We start from the raw sequence: 21466 nt of genomic DNA on the forward strand, positions 1-21466 counted from the left end.
CCTATCGTATACAAACCGGTGTTGGTTGAAGGGATTTAATGGATTACTAGAATGGATACAACTTAGGGGCTATAAGTATGGTTGGATATTCGTCATATCTTATACTCATATAGTGGATAGTGTTCAGTCCTCTTCGTATTCTATTCTTCCAGGGATAAAGATGAGAGGTACAAATTGTATACTGTGGATACGACTTGGGTATGATGATTCATATAATAGATAGTTTTTGGTCCAAGGGTTGAGGCTAGAATATGAATGACGGGTACCACTCGTATCAAAGGGTGAATCATGGGGGTTAGTCATGTCTTGTGATGGGATTTTTGTACAACTTAAGTGGGGGTATTATAGATATTTCCCTACTCAACCTAATAGGATCCCACAACTTCTAACTCACTTGGAAGAGTATTACCCTATTATTCTATCTAGTAACATTAAAAAAACTATTTCTAAACACTTCATAATTCTCTTAAGAGCTTTTAGGGAAAGAAAGCTAGGGTTTTATCTTGAGGACTAATTTGGGGCTTTCTTTGGTGATTTCTTTCCTTCAATTCCTCAGTATAAGGCATGTACTCCTTCCCTCGTTGTTAGTTCCAACTAAAGGTATGATTTAATTATTGGTTTTCATGATTTCATTATTGTATGATTTTGATTTTCAAATATGACTTGGGGGTTTTGTTATAAATGATTTGGTTAAGGTTTTCCATGAGATTAATTATGTTTTTATATGCATTAATAGTGGTTTTGGATAATTAGAATACATGGAATGGTTATTGGTAGTTGGAATTGGTTTTGGATATATATTATGCCCCCAATGTGTTTGATAAAATGCTTATAAAGATATGTTTATTACATTGACTTCTTGTAAATAGAAATCTTGTTTGTTTTAAACTTGGTAAAGGAATTATGCATGGTTTAAATGGTTTGTAAAGTTTAATGGCTAAATGGTTATGCTTTTGGGAAACATGGTTATCCCCAAGTGGTTTAATATGCTAAATGGAAGGGCACTTGAAAGTCCCCTTAATCTATAAATAGTTGGCTATGGATAATGCTTGCAAATATGATCGGTATGATGATACCACCGCTAAATGTCCTTGGTTAATAAATGGTTAATGGATTTCTTTGTAATGATTTTAATTGGTAGGTGTAGCTAAGTCATGGAAGGTACGGTCCCAGAGAAATAAAAATTGGAAACTCATATTTGCCGATATAAGGGTGGTCTTGGTGAACGTGTGCATGATGCCACACTTATATTGGGGGATGTACTATTCATCCCAAGGTTCTCTTCCCTGGTTGTACGGCTTCATGCACTAAGGCCTTATCAGTTGGTTAGCTGAACCCATAAACCCGTGGGTGGTTTAGGATGGCAATAGCTACATAACCCAGGAAAAGGTTTTAATGTATGTAAAACCCGATTCCCTTTTCCTGGCACTTATATATGTATGTATAGTTGTATGCATTATGGATGGTTTTACTTGGTTTTTATAACTGGCATTATTTTATCCTTATCCTGAGTTCATGCTAGTGATCAATCTCTAACCAGTCCACTAGCAGCTGTATACCCACGCTATGCAGGAATCGGCCATTCTACTCCTCCAACATAGTAGTTAACTAGAGGATCAACATTTGTACTAAAGTGGTGAGCTTCCATCCTTTTGGAAGGCTTCATTTTACATTATGGATATTTTTAGATATTTTGGTTTTATTTTGGACATTGGTTTTGGCCATAGTTGGGGGCATTTCCCAACCAGATATTTTTACTCTTTTTGTTAGAGGCTTTGTGGTACTTTTGAGGGTTGGTATGGGCGGGATCGATAGTATCATCCTTAGTATTGGCATTGGTATTGGGGCTGACATTATTGGATGATATTGTTGGTTGTTCCATTGTATTATATTTTAGAATTGATTATTATTATATATTTTGAAACTTATTATGTTATGGCCTAGTTTATGGCCTTTGGTATGGTTTGGTACGGTTGGTATGGTTTGGTACGGTTGGACTCGGTCAGGTCAATCATGATGGTGACCATATCCCAGATTTTGCATGAGAGAATTTATGCTATCTTTTTATATGCTTAAAATTCAACCCACCAAGGGTCGTGTGAGGGTGTTAGGTTGGGTAGCAGAGGCGGTCCCTGATCCTGTTAGACTTAGGATTCTTATTACGACTAGGCCCTGGTTTAGGTCGCGTAAAGTTGGTATCAGAGCTTCAGGTTCATGGTTAACTAGGAGTCCATAATGTCGTGTTTATTAGAGTTTCTTTTAGAGGTGTGTAGTGCACCACACTCATAAGGGAGAGGCTGCAAAACATTTAGGATTGTTACACTTTCTTGGTATTCTATTGTTAAACTTTGAGTCTGAGTCATGGAATCTTCTCTAATCCTTGTTTGTTTGTCTTTAAGATCATGCCTCATAGATTTAGAAAACAAAAAAATTCTTTTGTCCTATCTAGGGATAATATTAAAGGGGTACGTCCTACAATAGGGGTATATCTTTTATCTCAGGGTCCTATTCTAGATGGTACTAGAGTTCCTCTTAATCCAACTAGTTCTCCTCAGGTCCCTCAGGGCAATATGATTAATTCAAAATTTTTTAATCTATTCATATTATTACTCAGTTGGTTGTTGCTCAGGTTGAGTAGGATGTATCTGGTGGGTTGTCTACTGAGGCCACAAGGGTTGGATAATTTATGAGGATGGGTCATTCTACTTTTATTGGAGTAAAGGTGGAGGAGGATCCACAGGGCTTCTTGGGTAAAATAGAGAAGATACTTTGGGTAATGCATGCTACTAATATGAAGGGGGTAAACTTTACATCTTATTAGCTCAAAGATGTTACTTATCAGTGGTATGAGGAGTATGATAGGGATATGGGTGATATAGAAGAATCAGATTTGTGAGAGGACTTTTTTGATTCCTTCTTGGATTGTTTCTTTCCTCAGGAGCTGAGGGAAGCTAAGATGGAGGAGTTTGGGAATCTTAGGCAGTGGAGAATGACTGTCAAGGAATATGCCTTAAAGTTCCATCAGCTATCAATGTATGATCCTAGTTTGGTAGCTGACTTGCAAACGAGAATGAGGAAGTTTACTTCTGGGTTTAATAAATATTTGATTTTTTAGAGTAAGATTACTTTGCTCATTAAAGATATGGATATTTTGAGGTTGATTGTTCATATCCAGCAAGTGGAGAATGAAAAAATGAGGCAGGCTGATTTTGGAGATAGGCAAAGAAAGAGGAGCAAGTTTTTTTGTCAGGGGGTGTGCAATCCTAGGGTAGTTAGGATGGTGGCAAGTGGAAGAAAAAACAAGGGGGAGTTTGTGCTCCTTCTCTACTGCTAGTGCTCCTTACCTGAAGAAGTCGTGAGAAAGGCATCATCAGGGTGGTGAAAATTTTTTATCCCAGTCTTAAGTAAGCGAAGGTCAGTCAGTTTCTTCATGCCCTCCTTGTCATTTCTATGGTCAACACCATTGGGGTTATTAAGTATGGCCAGTCAGACCATCGACTTAGGGATATTCCAGTTAATAAGGTCGCTACAGAGGAAAATAAAATTCATGTGGCATCATCTTCTGCTCCTACACGTGGTAGTATGGCATCTGTTTTTGTTACTGCTCCCCGTTCTACTGTTAGTTGAAATAGGTTGTATTTTTTGGTATCTCGATAGGAATTTAAGGCATCACCTTATTCATTATTAGTACATTACAGCTCTTTTCCTGTGACTTATATTATTGGCTTGATCTAGGGTCCACTCTTTCTTATATGACTTCTTATGTGGCTGTATCTTTTGGTTTTGATCCGAAAGTGATTTCGATCCCTTTTATATTTCTACCCCGGTAGGAGACTCAATTATTTCTAGAAGAGTCTATAGAGGGTGTATGGTATTTATTGGTGAGAGGTAGACCTTGGTGGATCTTTTTGAATTAGGGATATGGATCTTGATGTTATCTTGCATATGGATTGGTTACACTTTGGTTATGTGTCCTTAGACTATTGGACCCAAAAGGTTATCTTTACGTTTCTTAGTGAAATGGTTATAGAATGAGAGGGTGGTTCTTTATCTCCTAGGGGAAGATTTATTACTTATATTAGATCTCGGAAGTTAATCTCCAAGGGGTGTCTTTATCACTTGGTCTAGGTTAAAGATTCTAACTCGGAAGGTCCTTCTTTAAAGTCAATTCTAGTGGTTAATGAGTTTCAAGAGGTCTTTTTAGATGATCTTCCTGGTATTCCTATAGATAGGAAAATAGAGTTTGGTATTTATTTGCTTCTAAATACTCGTCCAATATCTATTCCTCCTTATACAATAGATTTGGATGAGTTGAGGGAACTTAAGGAGAAACTTAACGATCTTCTAAATAAGGGGATTATTCATCTAGCATGTCTCCATGGAGTGCACTAGTGTTGTTCGTGCGCAAGAAAGATGGTTCCCTTCGGATGTGCATTGACTATAGGTATTTGAATAAGGTAACAGTAAAGAACAAGTATCTTCTCTCGAGGATATATGATCTATTTGACTAGTTACAAAGTGCTAAGTTTATTTCTAAGATATACCTTCGATCAAGGTATTATCAGCTTAAGATTAGTGAGGTGGATATCCCTAAGACAGCTCTTTAGTACTTCGTATGGGCATTCCGTGTTCTTGGTGATGTCATTTGGTTTAATTAATGCCCCTAGTGAATTTATAAATCTGATGAATAGAGTTTTCAGGCAGTATTTGGATCTTTCATCATTGTGTTTATTGATGACATTCTGGTTTATTCAAAGAGTAAGGTAGATCATGCTAATCACCTCCGTGTGGTGTTGTATACCTTAAAAGAACAATGGTAATATGTCAAGTTCTCTAACTGTGAGTTTTGTTTTAATGCTGTGACTTTCTTGGGTCATGTTATTTCTAGCGAGGAGATTATGGTGGATCCACAAAAGGTTGTTTTGCTAAAAAGTGGCCTAGACCCACGACTCCATCCAATATTCAAAGCTTCTTAGGTTTAGCCGAGTATTATAGGCGGTTTTTGGACATCTTCTCATCGATAGCTGCTCCTTTGATGAAGTTAACTCAGAAGAAGGTCAAGTTTTCTTAGATGGACGCTTTTAAGGTGATTTTTGAGAAGTTGAAGGATACGCTAACTTCAGCTCTAATTGAGACTTTGCTGAAAAGCAATAATAGGTTTGTGGCTTATTATGATGCATCTCAAGTGGGGCTTAGTTGTGTTTTGATGCAGCATGGTAAGGTGATTGCCTATGCTTCTAAGCAGTTGAAGATGTATGATAGGAACTATCCAACTCATGATTTGGAGATATTGACGGTTGTGTTTTTTTAGAAAATATGACGGCATTATTTGTACGGTGTTCACGTGGATATCTTTTTTGATCATAAGAGTCTACAGTATGTGTTCACATAGAAGGAGCTTAATCTCAAGTAGAATAGATGGCTTGAGCTTCTCCAGGACAATGATATGAGTCTTCACTACCACCCTGGTAAGGCTAACGTGGTTAAAGATGCTCTTAGCAGGTTATCTATGGGGAGTTTGACTCATATGGAAGAAGAAAAACAGGAATTGGTAAAGAATATTCACTGCTTGGCTAATCTTGAATTTTTCCTCTTAGACTCTAAGGATGGTGGTGTGATGGTGCAAGAAGTGCTTTGATTATCTCTTAGTGCAGAGATTAAGGAGAAACAAGTGTTGGATCCTGTCTCAATACAAATTAAGAGATATATTGTTGGGCAAAAGGTGGTGATGTTTGAGATTGGTGGTGATGCTACTTTACGATACCAAGGTAGGTTGTGTGTTTCGGACGTCAATGATTTGCGACAAAGGATTTTAGCTAAGGCATATGAGTTGCGCTATGTTGTTTATCCTAGCTTGACTAAGATGTATCATGATCTCAAGGAAATATATTAGAGGAATGGCATAAGAGGGATGTGACTAATTTTATGGCCAAATGCATGGTGTGTCAACAAGTTAAGGTTGAGAACATGAGACCTGGTGGGCTGTGCCAAGAGATTGAATTACCCAAGTGAAAGTGGGAAGTGATCAATAAGGATTTCATTTTCAGTCATCCTCAATCTCAGAAGCAATTTGATTCGATCTAGGTTATCATGGATAGGATGAAGAAGTCTTCTCACTTTCTGCCAGTGAGGACTACCTTTTTAGAGGAGGATTATGTGAAGTTGTATCGTCAGGAGATTGTGAAGATGCATGGGGTGCCTATTTCAATAATTTTTACTTATGGTATGCAGTTTACATCTCACTTCTTGTGATCTATCCAGCGAGGGTTGGGGACTAAGGTTAGTCTAAGTACTGCTTTTTATTTGCAGTCGGACGGGCAAATGGAGAGAATTATTTATATATTGGAGAATACACTTCATGCGTGCGTGATTGATATGGTGGAAATTGGGTTGAGAATCCACCTTTGATAGAGTTTCCTTACAACAATAGCTATCATTTTAGTATTGGTATGGCCCCTTTTGAGACTTTGTACAGTAGAAGATTTGGATCTACTATGTGTTGGTTTGATCTTGGTGAGGTAGATATGTTTGGTCTAAATTTGGTTTATCAAGCTATAGAGAAAGTGAAGGTGATTCGGGATAGGCTTAAGTCTACCTAAAGTTGCCAAAAGACCTATACTGATGGTGGAAGTAGAGATATGGAGTTTGAAATTGGATTTAAGGTCTTTCTAAAGGTGTCTCCCATAGAGGAAGTAGTGCAGTTTGGCATGAAGAGGAAGCACAGTACCTGGTATATCAGTTCTTCTGTGATTTTATGGAGGGATAGAAATGTTGCTTGTAAGTTGGAGTTACTTGCTAGTTTGGGACCGGTTCATCCAGTATTTCATGTTTCCATGTTAAGAAAATGCATTGGTGATCCTTCTTCGATTGTTCCCTTGGAGGGGTTGGGTCTCTCAAATTCTCTATCTTATAAAAAGGTCCCAATTGAGATATTGGATAGGCAGATTCGCTAGTTGTGGACCAAGGATATGGCTTCAGTTAAGGTTCTATGGAGAAACTACAAGGTGGAAGAGGCTACTTCCGAAGCGAAAGAGGACATGAAGTCCAAGTATCCTTTTCTGAGTTAGTTAAAAAAAAGATTGCCACCTTTGCCTCTTTTTTTTTGGAACTTTGATAAGGAATGGGAATATGTTTGATGATACAAATGACTCATGTTGGCATCTACCCTTCCTTGTCAGTCATTCGGGGATGAATGTTCCTAGTTGGGGGAGGTAAAAGCATCCTACGTTTTGGCCCTTAGAATATTTCTTGGAATTCCGTTCTTTGGGCCCAGTACGAGTCATGGGTCCGATCCATAAGTTGGGGTACAAGTGGTATGGTCCTATCGTATACTAAACAGTGCTGGTTAATGAGATTGGATGGGTTAATGGAATGGATAAGACTTAGGGGCTATGAGTTGTATGGTTGGATACGAGTCGTATCTTGTCCTCGTATAGTGGATAGTTTTAGTCCTCTTGGCATTCCATTCTACCAAGGATGCGAATGAGAGGTACGGATCGTATACTGTGGATATGAATTGGGTAGGATGAGTCATATACTAGATAGTGTTGGGTCCAAGGGTTGAGGCTAGACAAGAGTAGTAGGTACCACTCGTATCGACGGGTACGACTCATAGGGGTTAGTTGTATTCCTATGAAGGGATTTTTGTGTAACTTAAGTGGGGGTATTCTGGACATTTTTCTACTTAACCTAATAGGACCCCATGACTTCTAACTCACTTAGAAGAGTATTAAACCTATTATTCTATTCATTAATACTTAGAAACTATTCCTAAACACTTCATAATTCTGTCAAGAGCTTTTGGGGAAAGAAAGCTAGGGTTTTATCTTGAGGACTAATTTAGGGATTGCTTTGGTGATTTCTTTCCATTAATTCCTCGGTATAAGTTATGTACTCCTTCCCTTATTGTTAGTTCCAACTAAAGGCATGATTTTATTATTGGATTTCATGATTTCATTATTATATGCTTTTGGTTTTCAAATATGATTTGGGGGTTTTGTTATAAATGATTTAGTTATGATTTTCCATAGTATTAATTATGATTTTATATGCATTAATTGCGATTTTGAATAATTGGAATACATGGAAGGGTTATTGGTAATTGTAATTGGTTTTTGATATATACTATTCCCCCAATGTGTTTGACAAAATGCTTATAAAGATATGTTCATTGCATTGACTTCTTTTAAATGGAATTCTTGCTTTTTTTAAACTTTGTAAAGTAATTATACATGGTTTAAATGGTTTGGAAAGGTAAATGGACAAATGGTTATGCTTGTGGGAGACATGGTGATCCCCAAGTGGTTTAATATGTTAAATGGAAGGGCACTTGAAAGTTCCCTTAATCTATAAATAGTTTTCTATGGATAATACTTGCAGGTATGATCGGTATAAAGATACCACCACTAAGTGGCCTAGGTTAATAAATGGTTAACGGGTTGCTTAGTAATGATTTTAATTGGGCATTAAAGGTAGAGGACCCAAGGGGACAAAAACTAGAAACTTATATTTGTGGATATGAGGTTAGTCTTGGTGACCGTGTGCATGATGTCACACTTATATTAGGGGATGTACTAGTCATCCCAGGGTTATCTTCCCTGGTCTTGAGGCTTCACGCACTGGGGCCCTTTCAGCAAGGGAAGATGAACCCATATAGCCCATGGGTGGTTTAGGACGGCAAAAGCTACACAACCCAGGTAAAGGTTTTAATGCCTGCTAAACATGGTTCTCTTTTCCCGACACTTATATATGTATGTATGGTTGTATGCATTATGTATGGATTTACTTGGTTCTTATAACTTGCATTATTTAATCCTTATCCTAAGTTTATGCTAGCGATTACTTACTAACCCATCTATCGGCAGTTGTATACCCACGCTATGCAGGAATTGGCTATTATACTCCTCCTCTATAGTGGTTGACCTAGGGATCAGTATTTGGAATAAAGTGGTATGCTTCCATTCTTTTGGAAGGCTCTATTTCATGTTATGGATATTTTCAGACATTTTGGTTTTATTTTGGACATTGGTTTTGTCCATGGTTGGGGGCATGTCCCAACCAAATATTTTTACTCTTTGTGTTAAAGGCTTTGGGGTACTTCAGAGGGTTGGTATGGGTAGGATTCGTATTAGTCTCAGCCTTAGTATTGGCATTGGTATTGGGCTTGACATTATCGGATTATATTATTGGTTGTTATATCATATTGTATTTTGGGATTGATAATCATTAATGTTTTGGAACTTATTTGGTTATGACCTAGTTTATGGCCTTTGGTTTGGCTTGGAATGATTGGTATGGTTTGGTACGATTGAACTCTGTCGGGTCGATCACAATAGTGACCATATCGTAAAGTTTTCACGAGAGCATTTATGCTATTTTATTATACGCTAGGAATTCATCCAATCAAGGGTTGTGTGAGGGTGTTGGGTTGGGTAGCAGGGGGCGGTCCCTGATCCTGGTTAGACTTGGGATGCCCATTACGACTAGGCCCTGGTTCGGGTCACGTTAAAAACACTTTCACTATCACTACCCCAGGGATCATTCACTATAATTATGTTCTAAGACCTCAAGTACATGTTCCTTCAGCCCAAACAAACACAAGCCAAACTCCACAAAAAAATGTTCAACCAATCCAAGTCCAATTAAGCAATGGGTCATCCAATATTAGCCGCACTGACCATGATACTAGTATTTTACCTAGTATCACTCATTTATTTATGCAGGATCATGAACAAGTAATTTCAAAGAAAGATGCAAGTAGGGTGCCTTATTAACACTAGCTTAAAGGCCTAATGGAGTTCTTACCAAAGGATTCCAAGCTTGGGAGGTATGATGGCAAGTTGATAGAGGAGTTGGATTCGAGGACAAATCCTTTTCATTAAAAGGAGGATGATATAATCCAAACTGGTTCAACTCTTTTGGGATCTATATTTGAAGGACCAAACCTAAGGATCCATGACTTGATCATCCCAGGGAAGCATATACGTGATTGGAGGAAAACTTAAAAAGGATCTACATTTTAAGATCCCATTGAGATAGAAAGGAGAAACATCATATTTAGATGATAGATTGGACCTCAAAGAGCATAGGAATGTTGCAATATTTAGGGTCACTTTTGGGCCAAATTATAATAAATAGCCTTTCACCTATAAATAGCTAGGACTCTTTTCATTTTAGGGTAGTTGATGAATGATGATTTGAGTTACACTTGCGAATTTTTATTTTAATCTTGTTGGGAGCTTATGGATTTGTGAGAAATCTGGATTGCTCAGGATTGCATTCCTGTGAAGTTGTCATAAGAGGTTGGTGTTTATTGGTAATTTGATAAGAAGGTCTTAGGGTTTAATATACCCTTCGATTGTCCTCTCTTTATCAATTTGTGTCAATCTATTTATCCATTTTATCCTTTTATTGTTTGTCCTATTTTCCATTGTTTCCCTTGTTTTCCTATTGTTTTCATTTTAATATTTTGTCTCATATCACCTTCTCCTATGGTCTTTGTTTTATTTATGGAGGTGTGTACGACCTCGACTATTGAGGCCAAGAGAGGACGAGATAAGGATTTACAAGAACTTAAGATGGATTATCAGTAGGCCATCAAAAAGGACACAGTAGAGTCGAGAGTCTAGCGTGTAGTGGAAGATGATAGGCATGCCCAAATGTCATTAGGCAACTCATCTAGTTACTCCCCACCACCTTCTCCTACACATGAGCCATGATATATTCCAGATGGGGGCGAGTCATCTTTGGATGCGTAAGCATCCCAGGTATGTGCCTACACCGTGCTGTGTTTATCTTTTAGCATGCACTGGGAAGTCATCAAATTTTATTTAGGGGTGGGGGTGTACCACAATCGAGGGTTTTTCTTGCCGTGTTTCTTATACCATCGGCTGTAACATCCTAGTTGAACCAGTATGTTTAGGTTATGTTTGTGTTATTTTATGTTTTGTTTGTGTTTAATGAAAAGAAAAATAAGGAACCTAAGTGCAATTGATATGTTTTTTTTGTGTTCATAAATGTCTACACAGATAATATCCCTTCAAAAGTCTTTGTGGACTGCGTGATGCAAATATATGTATGACCATCATGTGAATATTGTCATGGAATTTGTATTAGAGATAATCTAATAAAAGCTTAGAATTTCATGAACTACATAAGTAGTAGTTGATAGTATAACCTAGTACCATGTGTGTGAGGAAGCTTTTTAGTTCCCTGTGTTCAGTTAAGTCAAAACTTGCCCGGTTAGTCCTGCCTAGGTAGTAGGATAGTTGGTGAGGGCATGATCATAGTGCATTTTTTACTTAGTCAACTTTTAGACTAAATAATAGTCCAAATGTAAATAAATATCCCTTGATCGCCGATTTGACCTTACATTGACCTATTTTCTTGTTTCAGCTTTTCACATCTCAATTGATTATAATGAACCTATTTGGTCCTTGGTCCCTCCTTAGACACCGTGCACCTCAACTCAGGAAAATTGCCTAAGTTGAGGATGGATATCATAGGGGTGCGTAGTTAAAATTACATATGTAGAAGAGTGTTTAATGTAGAAGAAAAAAGATAAAAGATTGGGTGTGGTAGAGACAAAAAAAGAATTAAAAAGAGAAAAATGAAAAAATGGAAAATCAAAATAAAAGGAGAAGTGAATAGAAGAGAACCACACCCAATTCAAATAATAAGTAAAGGAGAAAAGGGGAGGAATAAGAAAAATGGTTAAGAAGTGGAGCCTAAAGTGCAATTATAGTGTCAAGGAGGGAAATTCATTATATCCCAAATATACCACACCTTCCTACAAGCGTAGATTATGCACCGATCAAAGTCCTATAGTGTTCCTAGTCCAACTATCCAAAAAAATAAGGTGTAGAAAATAAGGGTAAGCCTATGGTATTCTATGCACATTTATTGGAGCTTCTGTTGTGTAATACCTCAAGTATTTTGTTCTCTAGAGCAACCAAGTAATTGATAGTTAAATTAGCTTTCCAGCGCCACCAGTTTCGCCTTAATCCGTTATCGGTGTAAAAAGTTATGGCCAATTTACTAAGGCACTGTCAAGTTGCCATTGACAATGACTCGTTGTCTGACTAAATGAGTCATCAAGAATTTTCATCATCATGGAAGTAAAGAATTAGATAATTCAGTCCCATGATGATGACTCCAGCATACGACTCATTATCAGACTACACGAGTTGTCAGGAGGAGTCATTGTCATAACAGTAAAGAACTAAAATTTCAGTCCTTTGGTCATGTGACTCCAGGCCACGACTCATGGTCAAACCCTATGAGTCATAGCCTGAGTCATAGCAACTATTTCCTAAAATTCTCTATGCATTAAAAGGACTTTAGTCCTTCTCCCACTCTTTTAACACCAAAACTACATCGTTTTATGTATCCTAAGAATGGAATATAAGGATAAACCACACCAATTCCCTCATTAACACAAATAACATTCAACACTCAGTTTTAAACAGATAAAAGAAATGACTTTTCTCTCCAAAGTGCAAATTAGGGTTCCTCAATTACAAACTCAAATTCCAAGGAATTCTTGAAGGATTTCATCTCTAGATATATGGGATTTCATCAATGTGTTTCTTTCACCCATTGAGTCCCAAAGATTACTTAAATTCTCAAGTTTAATTCATCTTTCAAGCTTGAGGTTTCCATGGGAAGCATGAGTTCATAAATTTTTAGTTTATTTCTTGAATTAAACCATAAATATATGTTTCTCCATAAGTTGAAGAATCTTCCCATACTCAGAAGCTTGAAATTCCATTATGTTGACAAATTGTTGATTTTTGGGTTGAGTTATGAAATTTTCTATCATGTTCAGATTTTACTATTATCATACTTAGTTGCATTCTTCGATGCTATAGGTTATGAACACATGATACCTAGGAATTCATGCATACACTTTAGAATGCCATATTTTCTAGATTATACATTATTGAGTACTTCATATCATCCATATAATGTTATTTTTAGAATATTATTATGTGAGCATATCACTTTCATTTCGTTAGGAGTAGTACTTAGCATTGATCAAACTCAGGGATAAAGGCTTACCTGTCAGTCAAGACTGAGACCTTTAGTAGAAGTCCCTATGTTCTAGAACTACAAAGCCACCATAGGTTATAACGGGTCACCCGTCATATCAAGACTAACACCTTAGTCCTTTTTAACATAGTTTAGTATATCCATGCCAGCTAGTGTTCGTACCCTTGGAAAGGTATTGAACACCCTTCCAACTGGGGTTATAGGTTGGACCCTATTCAACTCAAATTGGGGTATGTTGATTAATGTTAGCTCCAACAGTCTACAGTTTATATTTTAGTTCTATATTTTGCTTAACCATGTATTCAGTTATTCAGCTTATCATACAGTATATGTTATATACTGGGTCTTGCACTCAGTTCATCATGTTACATGCATCATGTTAATTTACATTAGTTATTTCCCATATCGCATACTCAGTATATTCAAAGTATTAATGACATACTTTCTGTGTTCTTATTGTCTTATAATATAGGTTCCAACACTCAGCATCCAGTCAAGCTTAACATGCTTCCACTTCATATCAGCAATAATGTTTGGCAAGTCCTTATTATTTGGGGACTATTTATTCTTATTTCTTTTTACTATTTTCCTTTATTTAGTTTCTGATAGTTGGAGTTTGTTGGGTGGCTTGTCCCAATAACTCATATGAGTTAGAGGCTTTCAGGAAGACAGATGGTTATGTTTTTAGCTTGTTGAGTATTCTAGACGGTCATAGTTTGACATTCAATATTGATTATACTACTATTATTATCATTTCCTTTCAGTTTAGCTTTCGCTCAATACTTTATTATTTCTTTAGTATTCATAGTGTTATGCCAGGCCATGGGTTAACTTGGAGCCACTTGTGACTCTAAGCACCGTGTTACCATTAGGGGGCAGCCGGGCATCATGACAAACTTAGTATTACAGCATCAGGTTTAAAGTGTCCTAGGGTGTCTAAAAGCTGCATTAGGTAGAGTCTTGTTCTTGGGTGTGAAATGTGCCACACTTATAAGTGAGAGGCTATGAAATGTCTTATGAAAAGTTTCCATCTTTCATGATTCATGTCCTCTGATAGAGTGTGAAATCTATTAAAATTCTTCTTCTAACTCATCCTCTACACGTTTACAAAAAATGTCTCCCTAGCTGACCCTCTGAATGAATAGGCATCCCTTGTTAAGTTTACAGTTGCTTTCACAGCATTAGCCTAGTCAATAACAACCTAAAATAAGCAGTAGGCGGTTGTACCTGCCAACCCAATTGTGAATACGACAACAACTAGAGTATGATATTTCACTCAAATAAATTCTCTAGTGTTCTTTGGGTTTAATCCTGAAGAGGATCCCTAGGAGTTTTTGGATATTATTTAGAACGTCACTAAAATCATGGGTGTCACTTCAACCAAAAGTGTTGATATATTTACTTATCAATTGCATGGAGTGGCTTACATGGTTCAAGCAGTAAAAGTAGGATAAGTTCAAATACAAGGTCGGTAGAGTAGGATGAGTTTGTTACTGCATTTCTAGATAGGTTCTTCCCACTCGAGTTGAGGAAATCAAAGGTATAAGAGTTCATAAACCTAAAGCTGGGTAATATAAGTATAAAGGAGTATTTGGTCAAGTTTACTCGGCTTGAAAGGTATGCACCAACTATGGTGACTAACTCTAGGGCCCAAATTAGCAAATTTATGTCAAATTTTTTCGAGGATGTGTTCAAAGAGTGTAGAACATCTATGTTGGTTAGGGAAATAAAAATCTCTAGATTAATGGTCCATGCTTAACAGATTGAGGAGAAGAAGATCAAGGAGAAGGAAAGGGAGATTAAGAGGGCCAAAATTGGTAGCTTTAATTTTTTTTAGTAGAGGTCAGATGGAGATAATCATTCTCAGTTCCACCATAAATCTTCATCTCCATCCTATCTTTTCCTAGTGCTCTAGGACCCAAGTACAGGTAGGATACTCGTGATAGAGTGATAGGCTCTAAGTCCCATAGTAGCATAAATAGTGTTCACACCAACCCAATTTGTAAGAAATATGGTAGGAACCACAAGGATGAGTGTATGGTAGGTAATGATGCTTGTTTTGGGTGTGGGAATTTAGTCCACAGAGTAAGGGAATGCCCAGTGGTTTCATAGAGGGGTAAGGATGTTCATCAGTAAAGCCAATCTAATTTTTTAGCATTTCTAGTAGGTCGCTTGACTCCAAAAGGTATCACTTCTAGTGAAACTAGTGGGCAATATTAGAATAGGTTTTATGCTCTTCCGACTTAACAGTATCAGGAGGGTTCTCCTGATGTGGTCACTAGTACATTGAAAGTTATTCATATGCATGTTTATGTATTCTTAGACCCCAGGGCCATACTTTCCATTATGACCCCCTATATAGCAGTAAACTTTGATGTCAGCCACAAAATTCTCGTAGAACCCTTCTTATTTTCTACTCCATTCGATTGTTCAATTATAGCCAAATGGGTATACAAAATTACCCAATCACAGTATCCTAGAAAGTCCCTTTGGTTGACCTTGTAGAGCTAGAAATGACCAGTTTTGATGTTATTCTTGGCATGGATTGGCTCTACTCTTGCTATGCCTTTGTTTATTGTAGAAACAAAGTAGTCTAGATTCAATTTCCAGATGAACTAGCCTTAGAGTGGAAGGGTAGTACCTCAATTCCTATAGGTCGATTTATCTCTTTCTTTAAGGCAAATGATTTCCAAAGGGTACATCTATCATCGTATTCTAGTCAAGGACTTAAGGGTTGAAACCCTAAGTTTTGACTCAGTTCTAGTAGTAAAAGAATTTCTAGAAGTTTTTCCTAAAGATCTGCTTGGAGTTCATATCGAGTGGTAAATTAACTTCAAAATAGTTCTTCTTCTAGGTACCCAACCTATTTCAATTTTACCTTATTGAATAGATCCAGCAAATCTTAAAGAACTAAATGAATAATTGAAAGATCTCCTAGATAAGGGTTTTATCAGGCCTAGTATTTCTCCATGGGTGTCCAATTCTTTTCATGCTTAAGAAATGTGATTCTCTCCAAATATGCATCGACTACTACCAGTTGAACAAGGTCAAAGTCAAGAATAAGCATTCTATCCCTAGGATTGAGAAATTGTTCAACAAATATAGGGTGCCAATTTTTTCTCTAAGATAGACCTCAAATCTGGCTATCATCAGCTCAAAGTCAGAGAATGTGACATTCCGAAAACATCCTTTAAAACTTGGATGGTTATTTTTAATTTATTAGCATGTATTTTGGATTAAAAAATACCCCTACAACTTCTATGGACTTGATGAACAGGGTGTTCAAGTAGTACTTGGACATGTTCATTATAGTCTTCATGATCCTTATTTATTTTCAGAGTGAGGATGAACACGTAGACCATTTGAGGATTATCTTAAAGACCCTTAAAGATCACTACCTATTCGCTAAGTTCAGTAAGTGTGAATTCTTCTTGAATCCATAGCATTCCTTGGTTATATTATTTTCAATAAAGGAATTCAAGTTTTCCCTTAAAAGACCAAAGTGGTGAGGAATTGGAAGAGACCCATTTTTCCATTAGATATTATGAGTTTCTTAGATTTAGCCAGTTACTATAGATGGTTTGTTGAAGAGTTGTCCTCTATTTCTTCTCCTATGTCTAGACCGACTCAAAAGAAAGTCAAGATCTATTGGTCCTATTCATGTGAGAAAAGCTTTCAGGAGTTGAAGACTCGACTCATCTTCACTCCAGTTTTAACTCTACTAGAGGGTTCAGATAGTTTTGTTGTTTATTATGATACTTCAAGAGTAGGTCTTTATTGTGTGTTGATGTAGCGTGACAAGGTTATAGTATATTCCTTTAGACATCTCAAACCTTATGTGAAGTATTACCCAACTCATGATCTTGAGTTGGCAGTAGTTGTTTTTGCCTTAAAGATTTTGAGGCATTATCTTTACGGGGGTTATGTTAATGTATTTTGTTCACTGATTATTTGAGTCTTTGGTATGTGTTCAATATGAGAGATCTAAATCTTTGTCAAAGAAGATGGCTAGAGCTATTGAAGGATTATGATATGAGCAAATTGTACCTTGTGAGTAAGGCCAATGTTGTGGCTGACGCTCTTAGAAGATTGTCTTTGGAGAGTGTTGCTCACATTTATGGTACGAAGAAAGAGATAGTTCATGAGGTTAATAAATTTGATAGGTTTGGAGTTTTATTGGTTGATTCAACAAAAGGTAACATCTTAGTTTAGAATGGTTCAAAATCTTCATTGGTAGCTTCAGTGAAGGAAAAGCAAGATAGTGATACTATTTTGCTTAGGTTGAAATAATCAGTCCAGAGTCAGAAGTCGTAGTTTTCTCCCAAGGGGGATATGGTGTTCTTCATTGTCAGGGTAGTCTATGTGTTTCGAATATGGTTGAATTAAGACTGCAGATGCAAGCAGAAGCTCATGATTCTAGATATTTTATTCACCTAAGATGTACCATGATTTACGGGAAGTCTATTAGTGGAATAGCATGAAAAAATATATTGCAGAATTTATGACTAAGTGTCCAAATTGCCAGTAGGCTAAGGTTGAACACCAGAGACCTAATGTCATGCTTCAGGAAGTCAATATTCCCACTTAGAAGTAGGAAGTGGTGAATATGGACTTCTATATGGTTTCCTCGCACTCTTCGACAACATGATTCTATTTGGGTTATCGTGGTTCGAATGACTAAGTCAACCTACGTACTGCCAATTAACACTTTATATTTAGCTAAAGGTTATGCTAAAATATATGTTAGGGATTTAATAAAATTGCATGGAGTCCCTTTGACCATTATTTCAAATAAAGGTACTCAGTTTACCTCTCAATTTTGGAAGAGTTTTTATAAGGATCTTGGTACCCAAGTTTATCTTAGTATGAATTTTCACCCGCAGATAGATGGTAAGGCTGAGTGGACCTTTCAAACCTTAGAGTACATGTTGAGAGCATGCGTGATTAATTTCAAGGATAGTTGGGATGATCATTTGCCTTTGATTGAGTTTTCTTGTAATAACATCTACTACTCCAATATTCAAATGGCCCCATTTGAAGTACTATTTGGTAGGAGGTGTAGATCTCGGAGGTCTCCGTATCAGTAAAGAAAAGCTTCTTTATAGGACCAAATTTAGTACATAAGGCGATGGAAAAAGTTTAGCTTATTAGAGAAAGGCTAAAAACTAATCAGATTCATCAGAAATCTTATACAGGTGTGAGAAAAAGGGATCTTGAGTTTGATATTGGTGATTTTGTCTACTTAAAGGTTTCTCCCATGAATGGGCTGGTGGGTTATTAACACTCGATACCTAGGAATTCATGGGTCTTGCACTTAGTTCATTATGTTATATGCATCATGTTCAGTTACATTAGTTATTTTCCATCCCACATACTCAGTACCTTTAAAGTATTGATCGCATACTTTCTCTATGCTAGATTGTCTTATAATATAGGTTCTGACACTCACATTCATATCAAGCTTAGTACATGTTTGTATCATATCAGCAACAATGTTTGGTGAGTCCTCATCAATAAGGGACTATTTATTCTTATTTCTTTTTGGTATTTTCCTTTATTTAGTTCCAGATAGTTGGAGTGATAACACTCAACTCACTCCCATGTTTGAGGGGTGAGGCGGTCGTTGTCAATAACCCAACCCGAGTCGAGGTCAAATCCACAATGAGCTATTATAAATTTTAAGTCCTATGGGTGCTCTAATTAGTAAAATGTTACCCAAAATGCTAACAAACACGACATGTAAAATAAAATAGGGATGCTTAATTAAGGTTTTGGGCAATTACGAATTGCACACTTGTTTGGTGCTCGAAAGATCCAATGGGTGAAATTATTGAGGTTTTATTGAAATATTAACCACAATGATCTTCAACCTAGCCTATTCTTTAGTTAACAACTAAGGTACATGTTAAACCATCATCAACCCACATGATTTTATGTTTAGGTAGACATAATCCCAAGATCTTCTTAAATCTTGATTTTAAGTCAAAAGTGTCATATTCAGGTGTTGTTAACCAAAAATCATTACAAATAAATCCCAAATCAATTCCCCTATTTTATTTTACATGTCGTGTTTGTTAGCTTTTCGGGTAACCTTTTAGTAATTACAGCACCCATAGAACTTGAAATTTATAATTCACTCTTTGTGGATTCAACCCGAACTCGAGTTGGATTGTTGACAATTATTGCCTCACCCCTCAAACATGGGGGTGAGTTGAGAATTATCAAAATAGCACAGTTGTTGGGGAGTGGAATATAGATTTTGACTTGTGCGGTGTGATTCTTACTTGGGAATACCCAGGGTGGTATAATTTACTTTCCTTGTTGTTTTTGAAATTTTTTTAGGTGATCCAAGTGTTAATGGGACAATGAGTGATAACGCAAATAACATGGGCCCCTTTGATGATCTCCTAGATGATAAGGGCCAACTAAATAAAGCGGACCAAACAAATGCAATCCGTATCTCACCAACTAATGGGAACATAGTCTTTCTTATGACTAGCTCCATGCTTCATATATTGCAAATGAAAGGATTGTACGGTGGTCAATCCTTTGAGGACCCAAATGTCCATTTATTGAATTTTGTGGAGGTGTGAGTGCCATTCAATATTGCACACATTACTCAAGAATCTATCCAAATTTGCCTCTTCCCATTCTCACTAACGGGATAGGTTATTTTATGGCTCCGCTTTCTTTCACCCAGCTCAATTACATCTTGGGACGATCTTACAACGGTGTTTCTTGATAGATACTTCCTACCATCTAAAATGCTTTTAAAGTGGGATGATATTTTTAATTTTTGGCAAATGAATGGTGAGTCATTGTTTGAAACTTGGGAACGTTTAATGGAAAATTAGCCCAATGCCCAAATCATGAAGTCTTAAAGAAGATTCTTCTTGAGATCTTATACCATTCCCTTGATCCATTAAACAAAATTATGGTGGATAATGTAGCAGGTGTCTCCATAGTGAATATGTACCACCATGCGACCTTTCTATCGATAGTAGAAGTGTCAAAGAAAAATTGGGGTTGGCATACCTGAGATACCAAATTTCCCAAGATCCCTTCCACTACTTTCATGGTTGATAATACACAACAAAAGCAAAATGAAGAGAAGAAAGAGACCATGGAGAAAACTATGACCCAACTTGAACTTTTGACAAAGCATGTTATGGGTGAACCCGCAAAAGTGGTAAACATCGTAGCATCAAAATAATTTGAAGATGATGAAGAAACAAAGAAGTTGGATAAGATAATTCGGTATTTGGATAACTACTCGGGGGGTTCCCAACCCACCTATCAAAGGTAAGGTGGGAATCAACGTTGGATGGACCACGAGTGGGATAGAGACTGGAAGGATGGGGAACGTGATTATGACCGTTATGTTCCCCCTTATGATTGAGTTAAGACCAAGGAGTCAAGTGCCATTGACCCCAAAAAATTTAAGACCAAGGTTGTGTTAGCAAGAATATTGAATAGAGTGGAAGGTACGAACAAAATAGTCCCTGAGTTGAAAGGTGACTTCTCTCAACTTTCTCAAACTATGGTGTCTCACTCCACCTCTATCAAGTAATTGGAAACCCAAATTGGACAAATATCCATGCAACTAAATTTTAGGACTAGAGGTGGACTCCCCAGTGACACAGTTGCTAATCCAAAGAATGATGCTCAAGTTCTATCAACTGTCACAAGGAGTGGGAAGACGCTTGATGAGCCCTCTAAAGAATATTTGAGTGATAAAATTCCCAAAGCTAAATTAAAGGAGGTTTTACATCAAAGTCGAGAAGAAAATTATGAGAAAGAGACCAATGAAAGTGACAAAGAAGTTTTTGAGGTTAAAAGGCCACAAAGTGGAGAAAGACCCACAATCCAAGTTCATCCTCTATTCCCCCAACAATTGCATAAAAAATAGGAAGGTGACAAATTGAGGAAGTTCATGGAAAAACTTAGCAATCTATCGATAAACATCCCATTGCTCGAGGTGATCCAAGAGATATCAGGACACGCTAAGTTAATGAAGAAGTTGATGTCCAAAAAGAAGATTTTCTAAGGTGACACCATTGAGGTCACTCATTGGTGTAGTGATATCATGGATAGTAAGGTTGTGGAAAAGAAATACGTCCCCGAAGCGTTCACTGTTCCTTGTACAATAGGGACACGTGAGTCTGCAAAAGCTTTATGTGACCTTGGTGCGAGCATTAACTTAATGACTTTTTTTATCTACAAGAAACTTGGATTGGATACTCCTACACCAACCTTTATGCGACTTTTAATTATGGACCGGTCTATCAAAAGGCAGGTGGGAATTTTATTTGATGTCTTTGTTAAAGTGGACAAGTTTATACTTCCAACGGATTTTGTGGTATTGGATTGTGATATGGACCAAGAGGTACCTATCATCCTTGGCCACCGAAAAATC

General features: G+C 37.1%; 1 non-coding gene across 1 annotated transcript; it reads right to left on the reverse strand.

The window, feature by feature from the left end:
* Positions 1-19816: 19816 nt before the first annotated feature.
* LOC124898295 lies at positions 19817-19926 on the reverse strand. Its single transcript, XR_007055270.1, has one exon. It is a non-coding gene; the product is annotated as a small nucleolar RNA R71 (small nucleolar RNA).
* Positions 19927-21466: the final 1540 nt, after the last annotated feature.

Source organism: Capsicum annuum, chromosome 4, assembly GCF_002878395.1.
Source record: "Capsicum annuum cultivar UCD-10X-F1 chromosome 4, UCD10Xv1.1, whole genome shotgun sequence".
NCBI lineage: Eukaryota > Viridiplantae > Streptophyta > Magnoliopsida > Solanales > Solanaceae > Capsicum > Capsicum annuum.